The following is a 22,663-nucleotide window of genomic DNA, read 5'->3' as shown; positions in this document are numbered from 1 at the left end:
AACTGCCCTGGGAAGCAAGCCCTGGGAGGGCCTTGTTGGAAAGGTTCCAGCCTGCCAGGCCAGATTCATGAAGGCTGAATCCTCAGAACACATAGAAGAGGGGGTTCTCGGCTGGGCGCGGTGGCTCAAGCCTGTAATCCCAGCACTTTGGGAGGCCGAGACGGGCGGATCACGAGGTCAGGAGATCGAGACCATCCTGGCTAACAGGGTGAAACCCCATCTCTACTAAAATGCAAAAAACTAGCCGGGCGAGGTGGCGGGCGCCTGTAGTCCCAGCTACTCCGGAGGCTGAGGCAGGAGAATGGCGTGAACCTGGGAGGCGGAGCTTGCAGTGAGCAGAGATCCAGCCACTGCACTCCAGCCCGGGTGACAGAGCAAGACTCCGTCTCAAAAAAAAAAAAAAAAAACTTCTACCAAAAAATGTTTTCTAGAACTTGGAAATTTACAATCCACAATATTTTATTTAACTTCAATACAGTACTGTTCAAATGATACTATCTGTGAAAAATCGGGGTTGAGCAAAACCAGAATTGCTTCAGATATCTAACCCTACTATATAGCCTCATTAACAGAAGTTTTAAGGCATAGATGAAAGAGTGATCTCCCTAGGATTCAATTGGCACCTTCATAATGCCCCTGCCTATGGTTTCTTAAATAGGGAGGAGATGGGAAAGATTGGGTAAGAATAACAAAGATATAAATGCATTAGTTAAAATAGAAGAAATAATAGTTGAAATGTTAATTCTCAATTCCTGTAACAACAGATTGATAGATGATGCATAAAACAAGACCAGATGCTGTGGTTTTCAGGATGCACTTGGCTTCCCATCCTTTATAACCCAGAGCAATTTTTGTAAGTAGGTCACTTGCCTGCTCTCATTTACCTGATTCTAGGAAAGGCCCTTGAAAGTATTTAGAAAATAATAGGTACCGGTACTTAATATTTTAAAAATTAAGATTGCATAAAACCTTCCTCCTCCCACCCGTTTCTCTAATAGCCAGAATAACTGATAACCTTGAAGAATATGTGAAACTAAAATGAACAAGAATAATTTGAGATCTTTTATCTTCTAAGCACAAGTACATTGAACTCTGTGTCCATTCTTTTAGTTCCCGTAATTCACTTTGCTTAGCACTGGCATAGTACTCAGCTCACAGAATTATAGCTGAAGTCTTTATTCTCCTATAAGATATTATCATCTTGAAAAAAGAGGATGCCTAGGACATAGGAGAGGCTTAAAAAGATTTAACCTGACTAGAGAGAAAAGAGGATGCCTAGGACATAGGAGAGGTATAGATTTAACCTTACTAAAGAGAAAAAAAAAAAGAGAAGGGGGAGGAAAGACAAGTGGTCCAAAGGTATGACATACGATTCAAACCATTTTATTGATGATAATTTTATGATTGCCCTATCCTGATGTGTCCATCAGAAACTGTCCAATTGGGGGATTCTTCATATCTATAGGGTGTAAAAATGTGGACTTTTACAGACCTGGGTTTGAATTTAAGATCTGCTGTTTACTGACTCTCTTACTTTGGACAAATTGCTTATGCTCTCAAGCCTCAGTTTCCTTATATTTAATGTGGGAACAGTAACGGTACACATGCCATGGATTTGCACTAAGAAATAAATGAGACAATACATGTAAAGTGCTACGCTCAATGCCTGGCACTTAGCAAGTACTCAGTAAACATGCTGGTGTAATACCCCAGATGATATTTTCATTATACGATGAGGAGATATTCTCTCATTCCTAGATTCTGTAAGGACAATGATGTTTTCATATCTCCCCTGTGTTTGCATGAGGACCTTACCTCTCCAGTTTTCAACCATGGCATCTTGTCTGAAATGTTTATCTTCTCTGACTTGTGAAGAAGCTGTGCCTCTCTGTCCCACTGACCTCTTGGTTCTCACATTCCCATTCTTAATACACCCCTCTGGCTGAGTCTTACTGATCAGTAGTCTATAAAGCATTTATGATAGTTATATAAAACCTGTAAGATTTCATCCTTATGACCCAAAGGTAATTAAGTTTAACATATTTATTGATCCATGAAAATAACTGTATGGATATTTCTCAGTTCACTGAAGACCATCATTAATATTAGCTGTTATTCCCATCTGTCAAGTAACAACCATTTATTGAGTGTACATTCTTTGCTTTTATGAATTTCTAAAGATTGAAACATCTTATAAAAATGCAAGTCCTCATACAGCTGTTGATTTTAAGTTAGAGGTTTGCCCTATATTTCATTCCTTCATTTGTTGCTTACTTTTCCTTACTTAGATGGCTGAGTGGATTTTGCACAAGAAAAAGAAATTAATTTAGTAGATGAAAATGAGATGCTGAACAAGCCTTGAGATTTGAGAAGTCAATACTTTGCATGTCTTATCTTTTCTCTGCAAATCACAGCCTTCCTATTAACCTCAGGGACAACCACAGCATCAGAGCTATTATTCTACATATAAAATTTAATTTATTTGTGCACAACACTTTTTTTTTTCACTTTTAGAGACGGGGTCTTGCTCTGTTGCCCAGGTTGGAGTGCAGTGACTGGATCATAGCTCACTGCAGCCTCAAACTCCTGGGCTTAAGCAGTCCTCCCAACTTGGCCTCCCAAAGCATTGGGATTACAGGCAGGAGCCACCATGCCCAGCCAAATACCAACACTTTTTTTTTTTTTTAATTTACTATGGGTAATTCATAGAAACATTCCCAAAGTTGAGGGAGCTTTACTGAGCAAAAGAAATGATATATCCTGTTCAGACACTGAATGTATTTTTGCCAAAGGCCAGGGCAAAGCTGGCTGATTTTAGGTGTTAATGATGAAATACCTACTAGGTCTTCTTTCACCTAGAGGGGCCCAGCAGCAGTTCACTGGCAAGCTGATGTTAAAAATCTCCCTTCTTCCCCTTTTATTGTCATTGTTTCTGGAACCAGAAAACAGCAGCAGCAACAACAACAACAAAGGGGAAAAATAAATCAAAGCCTATAACTTGTTTTACAGAAGTACAGGAAACTAAGTATACTAAATTGGCAGGGATGAAAGTCTCATTCAACTTCAAAATAGTATACCTGATAGATTTTCACAAAGCTTTCTACTTTCTAGCCTGCTGCTTATTCAGTTGAAATACCAGCAATTCTGAAACCTTTGAATGCCTAAGTAAGGCCCAGTGCTAGAGGCATGCCCCCACCGATTTCTTTATGCCTTCTGAGTTTTCAAGTTAATGAGAGATCAGAAAAGGGGAGAGTAAAGGAGAGTAGACAAACAGGCTGACTCCCCAGTCATGTTTTCTTCTTCTATAGTGTTTTGTAAAAAGCTGAAGAAATGCTAATAATTCTTAGCTGGCTAAAAGCAGCTTTAGAATTCTGTCCAGATATTCTTGAACCTCTGGCTGGACCGTGTGCCACCTTCCACATTACAGTCCCTCCATCACTTAATCCTACTTATGTTATATAAACTAGCTTTCCGTATATAGTGTCCTCACAGGCTAGTGTTTAAGAAACCTCTTCTGTCCTTCTCTCACCCCTTCCTTGGGACTCTTGGAAATAAATAGGTGAAGGAGTTTAAATGAATGATGTCTAAAGCCATGGAATACAGTGATTGTATTTTGTCTTGTTTTTGATAACTAATCATATTTCTTCAGTTTACTCAATCATAAGGATTTGCAGCACCTGAACACACACTCATAGGCCAAAAAGAGAAGACAACTAAAAGTCTCTCTAGTGGTACCCATTGCCTCCTCATTCTACAGGAAGATGGGGTCCATGACACTTCATTTTAAAGATCATTCTCAAAATCTATTTCTGAACCCAACACAGGAAATTTATCAAGCATAGAGTGCCAAGTAGGTGAAGAACAAATATAGTCTCTGCCGAAGTAGTTTGAAGCATGCAGGATGCAGATTATGGCTGTTTTATTCAGTATTTAATATACTATTATTTACTGTTACTAAATATGATACTGTTTATATAATGTCATAATGCTAAATATTTAATAATTTAATAAATTCTGTTTCAGTATTTATGCAGTATTTGAGAAATTCTAAATTATGACAGTACTCAATGAGAGGTACCAGCTTTTTGGCCTGTCACATGTCAGGTAGCTTTTCTGGGTTTCCTCCTCTGAAATGAAAATACAGGTATACCTCATTTTATTATGCTTCCCTTTATTGTGCTTTGCAGATATTATGATTTTTGCAAATGGAAGGTGTGTGGCAACCCTGCATCTAGCCAGTGTGTCAGTGCCATTTTTCCAACAGCATGTACTCACTTCGTGTCTCTGTGTCTCATTTTGGTAATTCTTGCAATATTTCAAACGTTTAAATTATTACATCTGTTATGGTGATCTGTGATCAGTGAGTGGATCTTTGATGTTACTATTGTAACATCTGGGCACCACAGACCACAGCCATGTAAGGCAGTGAAATTAATAAATGTTGTGTTCTGACTGCTCTACCAACCAGTCAGTCTCCTATCCCTATCCCTCTCCTCAGGGCTTGCTTTTCCCTGAGACACAATAATATTGAAATTAGACCAGTTAAGAAGCCTACAGTGGCCTTTAAATGTTTAAGCAAAAGGAAGAGTCACACATCTCTCACTTTAAATCAAAAGCTAGAAATGATTAAGCTTAGTGAAAAAAGGTTTGTTGAAAGCTGAAATAGACCAAAATTTTAGGCCTCTTGAGTCAGACAATTAGCCAAGTGATGAATGTAAAGGAAAAGTGGTTTTTTGTTTGTTTGTTTGTTTATTGGTTTTAAGAGACTGGGTCTTACTCTGTTGCCCAGGCTTGAGGGCAGTGGCATGATCATAGCTCACTGCAGCCTCAAACTCCCAGGATCAAGCAATCCTCCCACCTCAGCCTCCTAAGTAGCTGGGACTACAGGTTCACACCACTGAGCCTGGCTAATTGTTTTTTGTTTTTTGCAGAGATGGGATCTCATTTTATTGCCCAGGCTGGTTTCAAACTCCTGGTCTAAAGCATCCTCCCATACTGGCCTCTCAAAATGTTGGAATTACAGGCATCAGCAACTGTGCCTGACCTAGAAAAGTTCTTAAAGGAAATTCAAAGTGCTGCTCCAGTGAATACATGCATAAGAAAGCAAAAACAGCCTAATGGCTGACATGGAGAAAGTTGTGAATGGTCTGGGTAGAAGATCTAACCAATCACATTCCTACAACTTAATTCAGAGCAAGTCCCTCTCTTCAATTCTGTGAAGGTTAAGAGAGGCAAGGAAGCTGCAGAAGAAGGATTTGAAGCCAGCAGAGGTTAGTTCATGAGGTTTAAGGAAGGAAGCTGTCTTCATAACGTGAGTGCAAGGTGAAGCAGCAAGTGCTAATGGAGAAACTGCAGTAATTTACTCAGAAGATCTAGCTAAGATCATTGATGAACGTGGCTACACTAAACACAGACTTTCAGTGTAGACAGAACAGCCTTATTGGAAGAAAATGTCATCTGGAACTTTTATAGCTAGCGAAGAAAAGTTGATGCCTGGCTTTAAAGCTTCAAAAACAGGCTGACTCTCTTGTTAGGAGCTAATACAACTGATGACTTTCAGTTGAAACCAATGCTCATTGGTCATTCTGAAAATCCTAGGGCCCTAAGAGTTACTCTGTATCTACTCTACCTGTGCTTTATAAATGGAACAACAAAACTGGGATGACAGCACATCTTTTTACAGCATGGTTTTCTGAATATTTTAAGTTCACTATTGAGACCTACTGTTCAGAAATAAATGATTCATTTCAAAATGTTAACTGCTCATTGACAATGCACTTGGTCACTCAAGAGCTCTGATGGAGATGTATAGCAGAATGTTGTTTACATGCCTGCTAACACATCTTCCATTCTGCAGTCCATAGATCAAAGAGTAATTTCAACTTTCAAGTCTTACAATTTAAGAAATACATTTTATAAGGCTATAGCTATCATAGATAGTGATTCTGCTGATGGGGAATCTGGGGAAAGTAAATTGAGAGCCTTCTGGAAGGGATTCATTTTTTTTTTTATTTATTATTTATTTATTTATTTGAGACGGAGTCTTACTCTGTCACCCAGGCTGAAGTGTAGTGGCGTTATCTCAGCTCACTATAACCTCTGCCTCCCAGATTCAAGCAAGTCTCCTGCCTCAGCCTCCTGAGTAGCTGGGACTACAGGCGTCTGCCACCATGCCCAGCTAATTTTTTGTATTTTAGTAGAGACGGGGTTTCACCATGTTGGCCAAGATAGTCTCGATCTCCTGACCTCGTGATCCACTGGCCTCAGCTTTCCAAAGTGCTGGGATTACAGGCGTGAGCCACCTCTCCCAGCCAGGATTCATCATTCTAAATGCCATTGAGAACATTCATAATTCATGGGAGGTCAAAATATTAACATTAACAAGTGTTTGGAAGAAGTTGGTCCAACCCTCCTACATGATTTCTAGGAGTTCAAGACTTTAGTGAAGAAGTCACTGCAGATGTGGTATAAATAGCAAGAGAACTAAAATTAGAAGTGGAGTCTGAAGATGGGACTGAATTGCTGCCATCTCCTGATAAAACTTGAACAGATGAGCTACTTCTTATGAATGAGCAAAGAAGGTGGTTCCTTGAGATGGAATCTACACCTGGTGAAGATAATGTGAACATTGTTGAAATAACAAGGGATTTAGAATATTATATCAACTTAGTTGATAAAGCAGTGGCAGTGTTGAGAAAATTTACTGCAATCTTGAAAGAAGTTCTACTGTGGGTGAAATGCTATCAAACAGCATCACATACTGCAGAGAAATATTTTCTGAAAGGAAGGATCAAATGTTGCCTCTACCCCCAACCTTCCACATATGATGAGTGGGGAATAACAGTAGGACACTGAGCCTAAAGAAAAATAATGCCCTTCATTTGTGGAAGGATCAGCTGACTATTAAGAATGTTGCCAAGGCTTGCAAATGTCAGAAAGCAAATGCAAGCAGCATGAAATAGCAGTAAAGGGCCAGATCAAAAGCTGAAAAAGGAAGTGTGGTTAATATAAATACATCCTATCTTTCACACCAATCATGATTTTTCAGAATATGAGCTCATGAACAACTGAAGAAGATTCTTTTCTGCTTTATTACCAACTTTCTTGCTTTATTCTCTTACAAATTCCGTATTTTCTTGAATTTTGCCAATGGAGGTTTTACCTAACATGGCTCCTTTTAGGAATGTAACCATCCCCACTCTCAATTGATGAGAAATTACTGTAACAAATTCTGAAACACTTACATAGATTCTTATGAATCATGTTATGTTTTTTTCCCCCTGTCTTGTGGTGCTGAATGAATCATGTTTAATTGAGAATTAGCTAAGGGGAAGAGTAGAGCGGTAAGGACATAGATTTATCTCTATTTGTATTTTCATTTACTACTTTTATCAAGAATAATAGCATTTTACCTCTTTTTTGTTGGTTTTTAAATACCACTCTCTGGAAAGTAAATTCAGGAATAATAAACTCCTTACCTATTCAGCATAATCCAATTTATTGTTAATTCCATTATCTATTAACATAGTAAATAGTGTGTTGGCTTGTAACACTTCTCTCATAGAAGTAACAAACCAACTTCAAACTTAAGAATAATAAGGCAAGGCTGGGCACAGTGGCTCATGCCTGTAATCCCAGCACTTTGGGAGGCCGAGGTGGGTGGATCGCAAGGTCAGGAGATTGAGACCATCCTGGCTAACATGGTGAAACCCTGTCTCTACTAAAAATACAAAAAGAACTAGCCAGGCATAGTGGCGGGTGCCTGTGGTCCCAGCTACTCGGGAGGCTGAGGCAGGAGAATGGCGTGAACCCGGAAGATGGAGCTTGCAGTGAGCCAAGATCACACCACTGCACTCCAGCCTGGGTGACAGAGCGAGACTCCATCTCAAAAAAAAAAAAGAATAAGGTACATGCCTCTTTTTTTCTTGAGAAAGACACCTGTTCCAGTGGATAGAAATGGCTAGGGAAGATCTATATCTATGTCTAGAAAGATATAATTTCAACAAATCACAGACTCTCAGGATTAAAAGGAATACTGAATGTTATTGAGTCTTCAACCAAAGGCAGTTTGGATTAGAAAGAATGTTTGCTGTGGAATTAGAGGTCCTGGATGAAATCACAGCTTTACCACTTAATGACTGCACATTTTGGGTGACTTATTTAACCTCTCTGAGCCTTGGTTTTCTCATCTATACAATAGGGATAGTGTCTACATTATAGAGTTGGTGAGAAGATTGGAGATAAGCTACATAAAGGAACTAGGACAGACACCATAAACATTTTAGAAATGATTGTGTTTGTTGTCATCATAATTATCTCACCAAATGGACATTGAACTAACTTAAACATTCTGGTGACATAGGATTCACAAACTGCTCCAGTTGTCATCTCATGTTAAGAGAACCCTTCAGTGTTACGTCTTCCCTTTACTGAGCCTAAATATTTTCCCCTAGAACTTTTATCCATTATTCTCATTCTTGCCAGTGAGGCTACACAGATTAAGTCTATGTGACTAAATTAAGTGTGAAACTAGAATGGAATATATGCGTCAAGAGTGGAGTGACCAGTGTAGATGCTATATATTTATCATCACAATTTAGGATCGAACTATCTTCCTTTTGCTAGTAACCACCCTTTTGATACCTATTGAATTTGTTGTTCATAAAGCCTATTCTTCACTAGAATTTGGGTCCTGCATGCTGTACCAGTCACAATTTTGAGGGAGAGACTCAAGTGTAGAGCCTTACAATTTAATTTGTGTCATATTTATCAATAAATGTTAAATTCCTTATGATACAACAAATATAACTTAGCTCTTTAATCAGTTATAATGTCATATGGCATACCCATAAGTTAATGTGACTGACAGGTGGTTAAGAACCTGGTGCATTTTATTTAACAAACACTTTATATAGTATTTAATATATGCCAGCTACTGTTCTAGGTGCTTTACATATATCAACTCATATAATTCTCATAACAAACCTGTGTAGTAAGTACTATAATTATCCTCAGGTAAGGAAATTGAGGCACGGAGAAGTTAAGTAACTCTTTCAAGGTCAAATAGTAAGTACTAAAGCCAGGATTAGACCCGGACTATCTAATTTTAGAACCTGTATTCATACTCATTATGCCCTGTTCCCAAAATTTTCTGTTACATAGATTGTTGTGGCTTTTTTTTTTTTTAGACAGGTTCTCGCTCTCTCACCTAGGCTGGAGTACAGTGACAGTGACCACTGCAACCTCCACCTCCCAGGCTCAAGTGATCCTCCTGCTTCAGCACCCCCACACCAGGCAACATAACAAGACCCCCATCTCTACAAAAAAATTAAAAAAGAATTGTCAGGGTATGGTGACCCATGCATGTAGTCCCAGCTACTTGGGAAGCTGAGGTGGGATGATCGCTTGAGCCCAGGAGTTTGAGGCTGCAGTGGTCCATAACTGTATCATTGCACTCCAGCCTGGGCAACAGAGTGAGATCCTATCTCAGAAAAAAACAAAAACAAAACAACATGGCTGCAGTGGGCCGTGTTTGTGTGGGTCTGTTTCTAGGCTGTTGATTCTGTTCCACTGATCTTAAGTGTCTATCGTTTCACCAATACTAGATTATGTTGATTAATCTAGCTTTATAGTGCAACTTAAAATCAGGTAGTTTCATTCTTCAACCTTATTTTTCTTTTTCAAACATTTTGACTTTTCTAATTATTTTAGATTTCTATATTAATTTTAGAATAAGCTTGCTATATTTTAAAATTTTAAATTACAATTTGTATAAATTTTAAAATACAATTTAAAATTTTATTAATTTTAGAATCAGTTTGCTGTATTTTAAAATTTTGTTTTGTGAGTTCTGTTGAGATATTTAGTGGAACTGAATTAAACTATAGATTAGTTTGATGGGTTAAGTCTTCAGTTTTCTTTCTTTCCAGAGATTGCAGTCTTGCTATGTTACCCAGGCTGGAGTGCAGTGGCTGTTCACAGGCATGATCCTGCTACTGATCAGCATGGGAATTGTGACCTGCTCCCTTTTTTGCCTGGGCTGGTCCACCCCTCCTTAGGCAACCTGGAGTACCACCCCCAGGAGGTCACCATATTGATGGCAAACTTAGTGCTAACACCCAAGCAGCATAGCAAACTACTGGGCTCAAGCACTTCTCCTTCCTCAGACTCCTGAGTACCTGGTATTTTTCCAGTTCTGAACATAGTATATCTCTCCATTTATTTATAGTTAGATCTTCTTTGATTGCTTTCATTAATGTTTTGTAGTTTTCAGCATACATATTCTATTAATGTTTTGTTAAATTTGTACCTTAGTATTTCAATATTTTTGGAGCTATGGTAAATGGTATTGTTTAAAAAATATTAGTTTCCAGTTGTTCATTGCTGATATATGGATGTAAAATGTTGTGTGTGTTTACCTTTTGTCCTGTGACTTTACTAAAGTCAGTTCTAGGAGTTTTTTTTAAATCACTTATTTGGTTTTCTATGTAAACAATCATGTCATCTGCAAATAGACATTTTTATTTCTTCCTTCCCTGTCAGTATGTCTTTTATCTTCTTGCCTTATTACACTGAATAAAATTCCAATATAATGTCAAATAGCAATGGTGAGTGAAGACATTCTTACCTTGTTCCTGACCTTAAAGGGTAGAATTCAGTCTTTCCCCACATGTAATATGATATTAGATGTTGGTTTTTTGTACATAACCTTTATGAGGTTGTGGAAATCCCCTTCTACCCTCGTCTGCTGAGAATTTTTTTTTTTAATCTGAATGGATGTTGAAATCTGTCAAATTTTCTTCCTTTCCTGTCCTGTCCTGTCTTTCTTTCCTTTCTCTCTCCTTCCTTCCTTCTTTCTTTCTTTTTTCTTTTCTTTTTTTTTTTTTTTTTGATGGAGTCTCACTCTGTTGCCCAGGCTGGAGTGCAGTGGCTCACTGCAACCTCCACCTCCTAGGTTCAAGCAATTCTGCTTCATCCTTCTGAGTAGCTGGGACTACAGGCATGCGCCACCACACCTGGCTAATTTTTGTATTTTTTGTAGAGATAAGGTTTCCCCATGTTGGCCAGACTGGTCTCGAACTCCTGACCTCAGGTGATCTGCCCGCCTTAGCCTCCCAAAGTGCTGGGATTACAGGCATGAGCCACCAAGATCGACCTGTTAAATGCTTTTTATGTATCAAATGACATGATCAAGTAGCTTTTCCTCTTTAGTAATACGGTGGATTACATTGATTGATCTTGACAATATTGATCCAGCTTTGCATTTTCAAGATAAACTTCATTTTGGCATGGTATATAATATTTTTATATACTACTGGATTCAATTTGTTAGTATTTTGTTGAAGATTTTTGTGTCAAAATCCAAGGCAGATATTGGTGTATAGTTTTTTCTTGTCCTGTCTTTGTCTGGCTTTGGTATCAGAATAATGCTGGTTTTATAAAAATAAATTGGTAAATGTTCCCTCCTCTTCTATTTTCTGGAAAGAATTTGTGTAGAATTGGTATTAATTCATGTTTAAATGATTGATAGAATTTGACAGTGTAACCATCTGGGCTTGTAAAAATTTTTTGAGAGATTTTAAACTAAATTCAATTTCTTTACAGGTATAGGATTCTTCAGGTTATTTAAATTTGCTTATGTGAGCTTTGGTGGTTTGATTTTGAGGAATTAGTCTATTTTACATAGGTTGTCATATTTATGTGTGTTGAATTGTTCATAGTATTTCCTTATTTTTAGAATACCATTGCATTTGTAGTGGTATCTTCTCTTTCATTCCTGATATGGTAAGTTGTGTCTTTTCTTTGTAATCTTGCAAGAGATTTGTGAATTTCACTGGTCTTAAAGAACCAGTTTTTTGTTTCATTAATTTTTCTCTATTGATTTTCTGTTTTCAATTTCATTCATTTCTGCTCCTAGCTTTTAAAATTTTTTTCCTTCTGCTTGATTTGGGTTTATTTTATTATTATTAACTTTTTAGCTTCTTAAAGATCAGTGACATGAGACCTTTCTTCTTTTTTAATGTCAATATTTCATGTTATAAATATAAATTTCCCTCTAAGCATTGCTTTAGCTGAATCCCATTCCACAAATTTTCGTATGTTGTGTTTTCATTTTCATTCAGTTCAAATTATTTTTTCCTTTTGGCTTCCTCTTTGACCCATGGATTACTTAGAAGTATAATGTTTATAAATGTTTGGAGATTTTACTTTTATTTATTTCTAAGTTTATTGTATTATGACTGGAAAGCATATTTTATATGATTTCAATTCTTTTTTAGGCTGGATTATGTTTTGATGAATGTGCCATGTACATTTAAAAGAGTATATATTCTGCTATTGTTGAGTGGAGTATTTTATAAATATCTATTAGGTACAGTTGGGTTGATGGTATGGTTCAATTTTCTATATTTTGGTGATTTTCTGTTTACTACTTCCATCCATCCCTGAGAGAGGAGTATTGGTGTTTCCAAATATAATTGTGGATTTGTCTGTTTCTCTTTTCAATTCTATCAGGTTATGATTCGCACATCTTATAATGCCCTTCTTTATCTCTGGTAATTTTCTTTGCTCTGAAGTCTACTTTGTCTGATATTAATATAACTATTCTTGCTTCCTTTTGGTTAGTGTTCTCATGGCATATATTTTTCTATTTTTAACATACCTATATAAATGTATTTTGAATTGAGTTCTTTTTTACAACACATACATAGCTCAGTCATGTTTTTGCATACGTTTTAGCAGTCTGTTTTAGTGGGTATATTTAGGTTTTTTCTCAATGTAATAATTGATATATTCAGATTTAGGCCTACCATTTTATTTATTTGTTTTCTGTTTGTTTCCTTTTATTTTCTTTCATGTATCTGTTTTCTCTTTCCTACCTTCTTTTGGGGCATTTGTATATGTTTTAAAATTCCATATTTTGTTAGTTTTGACTATATGTTCTTTTAAAAAAGTTTTAATGATTGGGATCAAAATATAAATATTTAGTTTTACACAACCTACTTAGAATCAATATTTTAACACTTCAAGGGGGATATAGAAATGTTATAATCATTTAGCTCCCATTACCTTTCCCTCTTTATGTTGTAGTTGTCTTGTGTATTGCATTTACAGACACTGAAAACCCCATTAATGTTATCAGTTTTGCTTTCAAACATGAAACAAATTTTAAGGAACTTAAGAGGTGAATTGTTTATTTTATTTACCATTTCTGTTTTTCCTTCTTTATTCCTTGTTTTTGTTTTGTTTTGTTTTTTTTAGAGTCAGGGTCTTGCTCTGTCACCAAGGCTGGAGAGCAGTGGCACAATCATAGCCCACTGTAACCTCAAATTCCTGGGCTAGAAGTGATCCTCCTACCTCAGCTTCCAAGTTGCTAAGACTACCACCATGTCTGGCTCCTCCTTTATTCTTGATGTTTCAGGTTACCTTATGCTGTCATTTCCGTCTGTCTGAAGAAGTTCCATTCGTAATTCCTTAGAGCAGGTATGCTGACAACAAATTATCTTTGTTTTCCTCCCCCAAAAATGTGTTTATTTCAAATTTAATCATGAAGGATATTTGTGCTAAATATAGAATTCTGGGTTGACAGATTTTTTATTTTTAGCCCTTTAAGTTCTACTTCATTCCACCCTCCATGGTTTCTGATGAGAAATCTACAGACATTCGCGTTGCTTTTCCCCTGTAAATAATGTATCATTTTTTTCTACTGGCTTTCAATAATTTTTCTTGTTTCAGTTTTTAGCAGTTTGATTATGATGTGTTTGGGCATGAATTTCTTTGGTTATACCCTGTTTGGTGTTCTCTGAGTTTCTTGAATCTGTAAGTTATGTTTTTCACCAAATTTAAGAAATTTTTATTCTTTCAAATATTTGTTACTACATTGTATTCTTTCCTCTCTTCTTCTGGATCTCCAATATCATAAATGTTAGATCTTCTGGTATTGTCCCACCAGTGCCTCAGGCACAGCTTTTTTTTCCTCAATATTTTTTCTCTCCATTGTTCACATTGGATAATTTCTGTTGCCTCATCTTCAAATTCACCAACTATTTCCTCTCTCATCTCCATTCTGTAATTGAGCCCATACAATTAGTTCTTTATTTGTTATTATATTTTTTAGTTCTGAATTTCAATTTCATTGTTTTTTTAAATTATTTTTTGCATTTCTTTCAGGAACTTTTTTATCTTATGTTCTGGTACACTTTTCTAATAACTGTTTTAAAACTATAGTCAGCTAATTCCAGCATCTGTAGCATCCTGCCATTGTCTCTATTGTCTTTTCTTATGTGAGTTGAGATTTTCCTGGTTCTCTTACACTGAATAGTTTTGAATTGTATCCCAGACATTAAATATATTGTAAGACTCTGGATTTTGTTTAAATCATATGGAGAATACTGATATTTTTGTTTTAGCAGGTAATAGATCTGTTTTGGTTCAAGCCAAAAGTTCCAACCAACCTTCTATCAGTTGTAGTTTCAATGTCAATTCCATTTTCAAAAATAATATTTTGCTTTCCATGCTATTTAGATCTATCCTCTATGTGTACTACCAGTCAGTAGTGGTAGGGTGATGGAATTGTGTGTCCTTTAGTTCAGTCTCACAGTCTTTTTGGTACATATGCTGTTTGCTATCAGATCCATCCTTGTGCAACTTGAAGGTGAGTCTAGGAGATTATAATCAACTTAACTACTACTTCCCTAAATTCCTCCCTCTTCATGGTCTCTAGTACTTTCTTATTCCTAGGACTTCCTCTTTCAGTCCCACAGCCAGAAATCTAGTGCTTTAGTTACCCTACTGTGGTATGTACTTTCTGGGACTACACTATGTTCAGGGCTCAGCAGTGGAAGGACAGAGAAGAAAAAATCAACTGGTGTTTATCTCACCCTCCTGAGGCCCCAACTTCTCCACAGAAGGTTCCCCTCCCTCAGAGATATTGGAGCCTGTGGCCACCTGCTGACATTGCAGTCATTACCACTGCTTGGTTAGCAGGATTTCTAGGGGCCTGGGGCACTAGAGAATGGAGAACAAAAGAAAAGAAATTAGCAGATTTCTCCCACACTCTCTGAGTATTAGGAGATGCTTTTCCTGCTCCTTGAGCCAGAACTAGAGGGCTTCTCCTGGGGCTCTGTCTGTCTGTGCCTATTCTGAGTTTCAGATTGCCTTATTTCTAGACTGAGGTTCTGATAGGGAAAAAACAAAAACAGAAAACTCACTGCTTGTTCAGTAGTACTTTAAATTCTAGTCTTTTTCCCCAATTCACTTGCTACTTTTTATCTTCCAGTGTCCTCAAGTAGCTGTTTCATGCATTCTATCTAGGTTTTATAACTATATTTAATAATAAAGACAGGGTGGGCTGGGCGCGGTGGCTCACGCCTGTAATCCCAACAGTTTAGAAGGGCGAGGTGGTCGGATCACCTAAGGTCAGAAGTTGAAGACTAGCCTGGTCAACATGGTGAAACCCAGTCTCTACTAAAAATACAACAATTAATTGGGCGCAATGGTGCACACCTGTAGCCTCAGATTGTGCCACTGCAGTCCAACCTGGGTGACAGAGTGAGACTCTGTCTCAAAAAAAAAAAGACAGGATGGAGTGTGCTTACTCCATCTTACCTAGAGCTGGAATGGAACATGGTTTTTAAATGGGTGTTATGGATTGAATGTTTTTGTCTCCTCAAAATGCACAAATTGAAGCCCTAACCCTGAATGTAATGGTATTTAGCAATGGGGCCTTTGGGAGGTAATTAGGATTAGATGAGGTCATGAGAGTGGGGCATCATGATGGGATTAGTGCCCTTATAAGAGGAGACACCAGAGAGCTCATTCATATTCTCTCTCTCTCTCTCTCTTTCTCTCTCTCTCCCCTCCTCTCTCTCCCTCTCTCTCCCCCACCCCTCCTTTTTGTGAAGACATAGAAAGAAGGCAGCTGTCTGCAAGCCAGAAAGAGAGGCTTCACCAGGAATTAAATCAGCTGGCACCTTGATTCGGGGCTTCCCAGCCTCTCAAACTGTGAGAAAGTAGATTTCTGCTGTTTTCGCCATCCAGTCTATGGTATTTTGTTTTGGCACCTTGAGCAGACGAAGACAATTGCCAACATATTTATGAAAAAATTCTTGGTACTACATATTGCATCATTCTTCCCAAATCAATCACTACTTTTCCTGATAATTCTTACTGTACATGTTTTCTTCAAGATTTATAACAAATTATACTTAGCTGAATTTCTAGACAGAAATAGAAACAAATCCCCCAAAACTAGATGGGTAGCTTTAGAGATCCAATAATTTTGTGTCATGTAGTTGTAACACTTCAAATATATATATTTTGATATGTCTTTTTTGAATTAACTTATTGCTTAATTGTTTGGTCTTCAGTCACCTTGACTAAATTTGTCTGATGTTTTTCTGTAAATAATCTCAAGGCTAGGTGACCTAGGTCCTGTTTGGGCCAATTATTTTTATTTTTATCTCTGAGAAGCTTGCCTCAAAGAGAACTTTTGGTTAGGAGCCAACAGTCCATTTCTTTCACATACATCCTGTTAAACTATAAGAAATGAGGATCGTATTGAATAAATATAAATGAGTAGAAGGAAGATAAAGCAATTTGCTTGTCTGCTGCAGATAGTAGTTTTAAATAAATTTTTACCTAATAATAAACCGAACATGAGTAATTCTTGACCATCAAAAGAGAAGGACAAGTCCTTATAATTGGAGTGGAACTGGACTAGAACTAGGCTATTGTCTCAAGTGGGACGAAGACTCTAGAATAGATCAGTGAGCTTTGTACCTAAGGCAATTTCATGTTATGCTCTATTGCTCTCCATCAGATGGATTTCTTTCTTTCTTCCCCCACACCCCAGTAATCTTTTCCATCTCATCCATTCCCTTTTCTTTTTCTCTTCCTCACAGTTTTTATATCTGTGAACCTAGATTAATCAGTAGATTTAAAGAAGTAGTGGGATTTAAAGAAACTGCTGATCCTTGATCCTTTTTAAAAATCTGTCAACACCTCCCATCTTTTCCTTGTATGCTGCCTTTCTATTCCTGTTCCACCTTTCCATATTGTCCTTCACTTCATGGCCAGGCTTTAGCCCTGCCAGTGGTGGCCAGAGACATGAATTAACTCTGTTTGAGTCACTTAGGAATAAAAAGATTATTACTGACCTCAATTCTAGAATAAAATACTGTGGTTTTCTCTCCCACACTATAATTTTACTAAAATGTTACATAGTTCCAGAGTTAATCAGGATACTCTGTGAAATTAAACCTTAATTGCGATTTGGCTACTTCCTTCTTAGGGAAAATTAAAAGAGAAATATTAGAAAATGATAATTTCAGGCTGGATGCAGTGGCTTATGCCTATAATCCCAACACTTTGGGATGACAAGGTGGGAAGATTGCTCGAAGCCAAAGGTTTGAGACCAGCCTGAGTAACATAGTGAGACCCTGTCTCTAAAAATAAAAGTAAAAAAACTAGCCGTGTGTTGTGGTGTGCCCCTGTAGTCCCAGCTACTTGAAGACTGAGGTGGGAGGATCACTTGAGCCAAGGAGGTTGAGGCTGCAGTGAACCATGATTGCGCCATTACACTCCAGCCTAGGTGACCGAGTGAGACCCTATCTCTGAAAAAGAAAAAATAAAATGATAATTTCATCAGAACTTGTTTGAAAGAGAAACGTTAGTTTCTTGAACAAAATTAGGAGTGCACATTTGAGGGAATTTTGGTTATTTCTACTGCAACTGAGGAAACAGGTATATTACTATGTTTGATTTGTAATTAACAAGGCCTCATATCCCTTTTTGCCCCCGCTTCGGGGAACAGAATATTTCTTAAGTTTGACATTTCCTTTCTTAATGTTCCCTTTGGAAAACATAAAATATAAATAGTGATTAAGGTCTTTCCAGATAATGTCCTGTACCAAAGTGTAGAAAGAACATACATAATGTCCCATACGAAAGCATAGAAAGAACATAACATGACATGATAATGTAAAGTAATATATGATGGTATTTTCATCTCAGGGCTATATTATATCCAGCTGGTAAGTTTTATTTGTATGTTTGTTTATAATTGAAAAAGTATGTAGTCTTTTACTTATCAATACTCTCTGATACTTAAAAATACTGCTAGCATTATGAGAAGTACAAAGGTACTAAGATTTACCTAGTAATTTTTTTTAATCTCTAAGAAACTTCAGTGGAAGCAGGACTGCTTCCACTGAAGTGAAAGCTAAGATGTAGTTAGGAGTTGTCAAGCTTTACACTAGAGCCTATATGAAGTTTTGATTCTAAATGTTACTGTACCTTCTGACAACTGTGAATGAATGAACCTGGTTCTTGGGGAGCCCGTTCTGGTTTTCTCTTTGCACAGTTAAGCTGGGACTAGCATCATTCTAGTTTGCAGGCAACATTCTCTGGGAAGCTGGTCTACGGGGGAGCTGACATCTTCTGAACCTAGTCCCCACAGAGAACTTCGAACGAGTGGAATCAAGAGGTTACGTGCATTCTTGCTCATGTCACAATGCTGGACATGTGACTTCAGAGAAGCATGTCCAGGTCAATATGATTGAGCTGTTCCCACAATACAAAGCCTTGACCATAGAGCGATTCAGAGGCAAATGCAGCCTTCTCAGACTCTTAACCAAAACATTGGTGTGACATAAAATTATAATAAAAGATATACAATTATTTCAAAAGTACTGTTTTACTGGGATATCTCAAAGGACTAAGAAAATCTTATCTCCTATCTTTTATTTGTTGATAGTTATTCATCACTCATTCAGCCTTTACTGAAAGCTTATCATGTATCAAACAATATGCCAGGTGTCAGAGAGGCAGCAAAGAGAGTACAATTGAGTTAGATAGAATACCTGCACTCAATAGTAATAACAGCTAACACTTATATAGTGCTTTCTGTGTGCCAGGCTTGTCCTAAGTGATTTTACACGCACACACCCTCACTCAATCCTTATAAAAACCCAATGAGAGGCCGGGTGCGGTGGCTCATGCTGGTAATCCCAACAACTTTGGGAGGGTGAGGCGAGCAGATCACTTGAGGTCAGGAGTTCGAGATCACCCTGGCCAACATGGTGAAACCCCATCTCTACTAAAAATATAAAAATTAACCAGGCATTGTGGCAAGTGCCTGTAATCCTAGCTACTCAAGAGGCCGAGACAGGGAAATCACTTGAACCTGGTAGGTGGATGTTGCAGCTTGCTGAGATCGTGTCACCACACTCCAGCCTGAGCAACAGAGTGAGACTCCATCTCAAAAAAAAAAAAAAAAAAAAAAAAAAATTAAAACCCAAAGAGGTGGCTACTATTATCATCCCCATTTTGCAGATGAGGACATGGGTACATAGAGATTAAGTAACTTGCCAAAGATCTCACAACTGGTAAGTGGCAGAGCAAAATTTGAAAACAAACAATCTTGTTCCAGAAACTGTACTTTTAACTTCATGATAAATAGCTTCCTGAGGAATTTATGATCTGAGTATACATAGTAAGTACCTCCCCTTTAAGGGTAAGGCAGTAGGTAGTGGTGAGTAGGGAAGCAAAAGGTGACTCAGGTTGAGTAAAACAACACCAGGCATATCTGACTCAAGGAATGCTTCAGAGGCCGGGGGTGCACACCTGTAATCCCAGCATTTTGGGAGGCTGAGGCAGGAGGATCACTGGAACCCAAGTTCAAGACCAGCCTGGACAACATGACGAAACCCTCTCTTTACAAAAAATACCAAAATTAGCTGGGCGTTGTGGCACATGCCTGTAGTTCCAGCTACTCAGGAGGCTGAGAGGTAGAAGGATCACTTGGGCCTGGGAGGTTGAGGCTGCAGTGAGCTGTGATTGTGCTACTGCACTCCATCCTAGGCAATAGAGTGGGACTCTCTCAAAAAAAAGAAAAAGAAAGAGAAAAAAAGGAATGCTTCAGTCTGCTTCAAAGAAAAGAATGGAGTAATGTGAAGTATTAAATGTAGCAAGAGGCCACTGCAGTAGCTCACACCTGTAATCCCAGCACTTTGGGAGGCTGAGACGGGAGGATCACTTGAGCCCAGGAGTTCGAGACCAGCCTGGGCAACATAGTGAGACCCTGTCTCTTAAAAAAATAATAAAAGTAAATAAAATAAATGTAGCAAGAAATTGGAAATCTTTATCAACAGATAGCAATCCAGTTTAATGTTATGTGCATGGCCACAATCCTTATTCCACTGTATCCTCCTTTCACATATATATTATGAAGATTAATGAATACAATAATTCTGATAACATTTCTTTTCTCCCTTTCTCCCTCCTCTGGTAGAGTACTCACATAAAGGCTGCATTTACAGTTGAGGTTAGAACTTGTCTAGGCATGTCTGGTGAGCTGATGGGAGGAGTCTGCCAGAAGAGTATGTTCAGAATACTGGAAACCTTAGGGAGAAAACTCCTGAAGGTAGAAAATTGCAGAAATTATAATATAGCCTCAGCTGCTATCAAAGAAGGATGGCTTTAGTATTTTTGGTAGAGAAGCAGTGTAGCAGCAAATTTTAAGAGATATATGAGAGGTATTTAAGTAGATCATGCCTGTAGGTCATTTAGTAGTAGTATGCAATTAATAAATATTCATTATTACTTGTGTGACAGTGCTCACCCCACACTGTCCTTATAGAAACATATTTGCAGAGACCTGGGGAGAAAATGCAAACATGCCAGAGGGCTTCATAAGACCATACATACCCTTTAATGACTCCATTAAGTGTTATCAACAAATGTTAGTAATAATAAATATAGTTATTATCATTATTGTTCTTATTACAGCCCCATTTTATGTTATTACTGATTTTTTAACGGGGTCATTGAGAAAATAAGACTTCATTTTCAAAATATTTAAATGTCCAGTCAGATCCTGGCAGCAGCTGCAGCGGCTCTCCTTGCCATTTCCTTTTCACTTCTGGAAACATGGGCTCCCATGTGGCTGTCTTTCATGATGTCATCCAGTTGTTCAGTGACATGAAAGTATGCAAGTCTTCAACACTAGAAAAGGCGAAGAAGTGCAAGAAGTTGCTGCTCTTCTGCCTGAGTGAGTACAAGAAGAACATCATCCTCGCAGAGGCCAACAAGATCCTGGTAATTAATGTGGACCAAACCATTGATGATCCCTATGCCACCTTTGTCACGATGCTGACAGGTAAGGACTGCCCTACGCCCCCTATGATGCCACCAAGGACAGCAAGAAGAAGGACCTGGTGTTTGTCTTCTGGGCCTCTGAGTCTGCATCCATTAAGAACAAAATGATCTATGCCAGCTCCAAGGACACCATCAAGAAGAAGCTAGGGGTCAGCACCGTCATCTTCCTGGAGGACAAACCTTTGTGATCCCCTCCAGCCCCTTTCCTGGAGAATCTAGTAGTCCTAGACCTGCCCTCAGGGACTACAGGCTGACCCCTTCCTACCAGACTGGAGGGGCTGGGGGAATCCCAGCAGAGGGAAGGCACTCCCTTTACCCCAATTGCCAAACAGACCCCCAACTCCCTGGATTTTCCTCCTCTCTCCATCCCTGACAGTTCTGGCCTTCCCAAACTGCTTGGATATTCTGCTTCCTCTTGGGTTGAAGCAGACCAAGTTCCCCCAGGACCCCCAGTTGGGGAAGGCCTATATATATATTTTAAAAACAACCCCGCTCTCCACCTGTTCCTCCCCCTTCCCATGGTACAACTTCTAACCACAACAGTGACTCTGTGCTTGTCTGTTTAGTTCTGTGTATAAATGGAATGTTGTGGAGATGGCCCCTTCCCACGCCAGCTGGTTCCTCTCCCTTGGTTATGGCCACTAATGGAAACCAGACTAATGACCGACCTTTAATTTAAAAAAAAAAAGAAAAGACAAAAAAATAATACTCAAATGTTTAAGCAGATTTCCCTAAACAGAAAGAGTAGAATAGAATACATATGAATAAGCAAACAATTTAATTGTTACTACTGGGCATTATGGTATGGATTTTGCTTTCCTACAGAAAATAACTCCACAACTGATTTTATTAGTATATAATTAATTTCTTGCTAAGAGTCATTTTCACTTATCTTGCCATTGGATATTTGTGAAATCACTAATATTTCTTTTATCCATCATTCATATGTAAGTAAATAAGTACCTTACTTCCTCTTTCCAGGCAAGCAGAGGTTCCAAATATAGCCATGTGTCACATAACAGGGATTTGTTCTGATGAATGAATCCATAGACAATTTTGTCTTTGTGCAAACATGATAAAGTGTACTTGCACAAACCTAGGTGGTGTAGCCCACTACACACCTAAGCTATGTGGTATAGCCTGTTGCTTCTAGGCTACAAACCTGTACAGCATGCTACTATACTGAGTATTGTAGGCAAATGTAACATAATGGTCAGTATTTGTGTATCTAAATATACCTAAATATAGAAAAGGTACAGTAAAAATATGGTATAAAAGATAAATGGTATACCTGTATAAGGCATTTACTATGAATGGGACTTGCAGGACTGGAAGTTGCGCTGGGTGAGTCAATGAGTGAGTGGTGAATCACTGTGAAGGCCTAGGACATTATTGTACACTACTGTAAACTGCATAAACACCATACACTAGGATATAATTTATAAAAAATTTCTTCAATAAGTTATTAAATAATAACAAAGTAATAAGTTATTATTACATATCAATG

The 22,663-nt window shown here is 38.0% G+C and overlaps 1 pseudogene; it reads left to right on the top strand.

Moving 5' to 3' along the window:
• The window catches only part of LOC108527543 (cofilin-1 pseudogene), a 27,317-nt pseudogene extending 5,187 nt beyond the window's left edge, over nucleotides 1–22,130 (top strand).
• The last annotated feature ends 533 nt before the right edge of the window (nucleotides 22,131–22,663 follow it).

Source organism: Rhinopithecus bieti, unplaced genomic scaffold (genome assembly GCF_001698545.2).
Source record: "Rhinopithecus bieti isolate Rb0 unplaced genomic scaffold, ASM169854v2 scaffold_4655, whole genome shotgun sequence".
Classification (NCBI taxonomy): Eukaryota; Metazoa; Chordata; class Mammalia; order Primates; family Cercopithecidae; genus Rhinopithecus; species Rhinopithecus bieti.
Note: the sequence above shows the minus strand (reverse complement) of the source record. Positions and strands in the feature narration are given on the sequence as shown.